At 37.6% G+C, this 5431-nt stretch overlaps 1 protein-coding gene across 1 annotated transcript in view; it reads right to left on the minus strand.

Annotated features, from left to right (window-relative positions):
- NIPAL1 (NIPA-like domain containing 1) overlaps nucleotides 1-5431 on the minus strand; it is a 64156-nt gene that overhangs the window by 5287 nt on the left and 53438 nt on the right. The window lies entirely within an intron of this gene.

Consider the following 5431-nt stretch of genomic DNA (forward strand, 5'->3'; position numbering starts at 1 on the left):
GCTCCTCTCCTTGAAAAGCAAAAGACAAACCCCTTCATTTGTACACCATGGCTTCTTAAATTTAAAGTGATAAAACCCAATTCTGTCTGTTGGAGCTTATTTTCCTCTCTATTATCCCCAAGTCTTGCCCTATTGTTGTTGACTCATAGTGACCCCGTGAACAAAACGGCCTAGAGCAACAGTGAATGAATGGAATTTTAAGTTCTTTTTAAACTTAAAATGAAATCTCAGTAAAAAAGGCCTGAAGCCTTTCTATAACTATTGACATTTATCAAACTTCATAGATTACAACACAATTTTACTATTCTGAGGGTTAGAGATAAAACCTCAAACTTTTTGCCATCATTTGAAAACTCCAGAGAGGTTCCAAAGGCTATCAGCTGTCTGGGAGGAGGTTACCATCTTTCTCCCGCAGAGATGCTGGTGGATTTGAACTGGCAGAGGAACCACCTTCGGACTGCAGTGCAATTCCAACAAGCTTTTACCTGAGCAAATTCCCCTTAAGGAGATAAGAGATTAAAATATAATTTTATTTAAAACCTTTATTAGTAACATGGTTGAATGTTGTAGTTTTGTGTTGTGTTGTTGTTATGCGCCATCGAGTCACTTGCAGCTCATAATGACCCTATGTACAACAGCTCTGAGCCCTGTTCTATCATAAGCAAACCTTATTGTGTCTGCTATAACCTACCCTCTTTATCCCAGTCACTGAGTCAAACAATCTCACTGAGGGACTCTCTCTTGCACAGTCCCTCCGCCCTCCCAAGCCTGATGTGCCTCTCCAAGGACTGGTCCCTCCTTGCAACATGCCCAATTTATGTCAGATGAAGCTTCAGAATCCTTGCCAAGGAGTAGCCTGGTTTTACCTTCTCTAGGACGAACTTGTTTGTTCTCCTTGCAGTTCATGGTAATTCAATACTCTTTTCTAGGACCACAGCTCAAAGGCATTAATTCTCCTTCTAAGCAAAAGTTAATTGAGAATCAGAATGTTTCGGAAGTTGAGATGTATCTCAAAATTAGCAAATTAATTGAAACCAATTGAATAAGCCTGAAGAAAAAAATAGAAAACCCTTCTGAACTAAAGGCTATTTTGACTAGTTCTGTTGTTGACTTGGAAAGGGACATCATGCTTACAAAGGTGGAGGGAGGGTCAGCGAAAGAGGGGAAGACCCCCAAGGAGATGGATTGTTAACAGCAACTGCACCAATGGACTCAACTGTGCCAGAGATGATGATGGTGCAAGATAGGACAGGGATCAGATCTGTTGTTCATAGGGTCGCTGAGTTGTACTTGTCTACAGCACCTAACAACAATAACTAATTAAGTAGCATATTGTGACACTAACCAGAAAGCTGCTTGTCTCCAATGGTTAGAATCCATCAACCACTCTTGGGGTGGGGGGTGGGGGAAGATGGATAGCCTATTCCTGTTAAGATTTTAACTCTTATTTTCAGCCTTGGAAACCGGATGGAGCAAATTTGAGTCAGGATGGAGTCTAGGGTAGTGATTTCCGTTTGATTCTATTGAGCAATCAGGTTTATTGGGGTTAAGATATGATACCTCTTGAACCAACCCCATAGCTGACCTTCCCACGGGTTTTCAGAGGTAGTAAATCACACAGCCGATTGCCCATCCTTCTCTTGCAAAGTAGTTGGTGGATTCAAAACCACATAGCTTTGGATTGGCAGCACAATTCCTTCCCACTAAGGCACCAGTTCTGGTGATCTAGTGCTAAGAAGCTGAAATCCCTAAGGTACATTTTGAATCCACCAGTTGCTCTGCAAAGGAGGATGGGCAATCTCCTCCCGTGTGACTTAGTGCCTCTGAACACCCGCTGGAGGGGCAGCCATGGACCAGTTCTGACTCGATGGCGCACACGACCACAAAGCTACCAGAGCTCCTGGATTCCTAGGTCTAGCAGACTTCATTTGTCTAAACCCTTTAGAACACCTTCCTTCATTCTGTGGACTGAGCAAAATCTGGGCACTGGGAGACTACAATTGTGGTCCTCATTCCAGCCCTAGGTATATTAATTTGAGGGAGTATCATATTTTGATTCCTCATGTATTTATTATTTGGTGGAGGAGAGAGGAGAGAGAAACAAGAAAGATTTTTGTACAGTTCATTTTCATAGAAACCAGGACATTGTTCCCAAACAGAAGCCTAAATCCAAATATGGAAAATTGATAGACTTGGTGGTGCAGTGAGTGAGCAGAGGAGTGAAGATTTCCTATCACAGGTGTTGGAGGGAAATTCAGGTCCTTTCAACTTCGGTGAAGTCAGCTACAAGATACCTTTATAATGTGTCCTTTCTCCCTTTCGTTTTAATGACTTAGCCAGAAGGAGATCCCTTTACAATGACTTCTTTGAGCTCCTGACTCAATTAAAAAAAAAAAAAGGCAGCTTCACCCACTATTTGTTCATGTGCCAAATCGCTTTTTCCGTGAAAGCAGTTCTGTGAGCAACATTTTTCTTAAACACTTAAATTTCAAGGAGCATGAAAAAAGCAAAATTAACCTCATTGAAGCTGCTTTTTTAATTCCCCTCAAAACTGAAATGGAGATACTTTTTATTATTAGTTACACATTAGTTTCTTGAGCAATTAAACACCTGAAAGCATAACTGAACACTCTTTTATTGCAAATGATAAATATACAGAAACATGGAAATTTGTAAACTTTCAAAAGTGAACAATAGCTCTAAACATATAAAAAAAATTATATGACCATAGAGTTCATAGGAAATATTTGAGACTATTTCATATACATTCATATAAATGACTTTCCCAGAAAGCTTATGAGAAAAGAACATTTAGCTCAGTTTTATTGGCTTTACTACTAGACAATTTAAAAAAAAAATCATTTTGTATTGGTGCTGGGATAACATGATGTAATTCCCTTCACCTGGACTATCTGACAAGAGTCACTGTGATTTAAATTGAAAAAAGATGAAGACTGTGTGATACTGACAACCAGCAGCTCCAGTAGAAAGACTACAACAATGAAAATGTGGATTCATAGAGAATTCCATTTTGCAAAGCACCTAGTACATAGTATAGATTAGGCACAATACAGGGTGCTTTCCATCTAATTCAATGCTCTTAATAATATGTATTAATTTAATTCCATACTGTTAACCCTAAAGGGTTTTTAAAAACAACTTATTGTCTGATTTAAAAATAAAACCAGTGACTATTAACCTAAGAGTATAATTAAAAGCTAACATATAAAACAAAACAATTATCTTTACAGAAGTAGAAAGAAAGCTTTCAATTTGTCCTGTGGGAGCAACCATTAAGGAAGTGTGGGTATTTACAAAATAAATACTAAGATGTCTACAGTCACAATATAAAGTGTGTATGTGATGCTAGCAGTTAAGTCTAACACAGAGATCCAGCATTTTGCACATCTCTTCCTCAGACAATCCTTATCACCCCTTTTAGGGGCGGGGGAGATTCAATTTTGGTTTTAGTTTAGACTTGCAATAACATTTTGCTTTGTCATTGCCCATGCCCACCAATGACATACAGAAAGCTTTTCAGACATTTAATTGCATTTCAACACACTTCCAGTGGGTAAATCTTTTCAGTCTTCCTTGTGGACACAGATGTCAACACCAGCTTATTTTACAATCCAGGTTACACATAGGTCCTTGTGTTCCAGAAACCATGGACCTGGGCAGAAGGTATCAAGGGCATAGCTTTCTAACCAGTGACATCGAAAAAAATATCTGAGAGGGTAATCCCATTATCAAGAGAGTAATCGGGAGAAACCAGACCTATACAGTCCTCATAGAAGAAAGAAAAAAAAAGGACTTCAAAAATATAATTTCTACAATTGTCAAATGCTACTTTTTCAGGAGATGTTTTTCTAACAAGCTTTTGTTCATGGCTTATGTATCTGATAAACAAAGGGAAACCGAAATCAGCAGAGTAAACATGCTATTTGGCCTGAGATATCAACCACATGGCTTAGTAATTTTTGAAAAACATAAAGCACTGAATTGGACCCACCACTATCCTAGGCTGAAGGGACAGTTACAACACTTTGGAACTTTGTAGTCATCTCAGGTCATCATGTGAACATCAGTCATAGGACTGATGAAGTCTGCTTAATAAAATTCTAAATAATAGAGCTTATGTTATTACCCAAGGTAGACTTAAACTAGCTTCAAAACCAAATAAATACAAAACAAAACACAGCAGTATTTGGAGCAGAGAATGTCCAGTTAACCTGAGAGTTTTGTTTCATTTTTTAAAAGATAAATTTTTGTTGTTGTTGTTGTTAGGATAAATGACTTGCCTTAAGAGAAATTAGTTCAACTTGGAAACAATATAATTAATTTCTTTTCCATAAAAATCAATGAGTAATACAAAGTCACCTAAAATGCAGTGGAGGCCCTAGATGGTGAAAATGGTTAACACACTCAACTGCTAATGAGGAGGTTGATGGTTTGAGTCCAGCCAAAGGTGCCTTAAGAAGAAAGGCGTGAAAATCTACTTCCAAAACCTTAGCCACTGACGAAAACCCTCTGGAGCATTGTTCCACTTTGGCACGTGTGGAGCACCACAACTTGGGATTAACTCAACGATGATTAGTCTTATAGTTTTATTCCTGCTGCACACTTAGAACAAAGCAGGAACGTAATATGACAACGTAAGTATACAAATAACACTTTCCCCCTCCTTGCAGTTGCCCTTTCATCTTAACATTCTGTTTTCCAGGAAGGTAACACTCTCATACCTGCCCCTTTCAAAATAATTATCAATAAAATATGTGGAAACACAGGATGATGAAATTTAACAGAAAAAAAGGCTACAATTTCTTGTGGAAGGGTACATGTATTTTTTAAGATGTTACTGACTAATTATAATTCTCTTTATTCAATAGGGGTGAAAAGTGACACATTTCAAGAAAACTATTATTATAGAGTTTCTTTATTTATGAACAGCCTATGCGTCAAAAAAGCCTGTAAAACCCACCCACAGGGGCTTAAGAGATCTAAGAAAGAGTGAAGTGTACAATACACTCCTGAAATAATTTGACAATAATTTTATTACTATCTCTCTCTCAGCCATAAAACTCATCTTTGAAATAAGCATACAAGAAACAAAATGAACATAAGTAACCCCAAAACTGAATTCACTTGGACTTCTCCAGAAACCCAGTTTTGTCTTAATTTTATGTAAGTCTGAGTTAAAAGAATCTATGAATAAATCATTTGTATCTGTGTTTTTATAAAAAGGGGGGATATGCATGTCATATACCTAAGGGCTAGTATTTTCTTTCAGCCTTTTTAATTAGTGTTCTATGCCAATTATGACATGTCAATAAATTATAATCCATAAATCAGTAGATTAGCTGTGCTCCATTGATATTTTGTCTATTCTAAGAAATAGATTTCCACAGCTGACCTAAGGAGAGGATAGTGT

Source organism: Elephantulus edwardii, unplaced genomic scaffold, assembly GCF_000299155.1.
Source record: "Elephantulus edwardii isolate Elephantulus edwardi_28Jun2011 unplaced genomic scaffold, EleEdw1.0 scaffold00137, whole genome shotgun sequence".
NCBI lineage: Eukaryota > Metazoa > Chordata > Mammalia > Macroscelidea > Macroscelididae > Elephantulus > Elephantulus edwardii.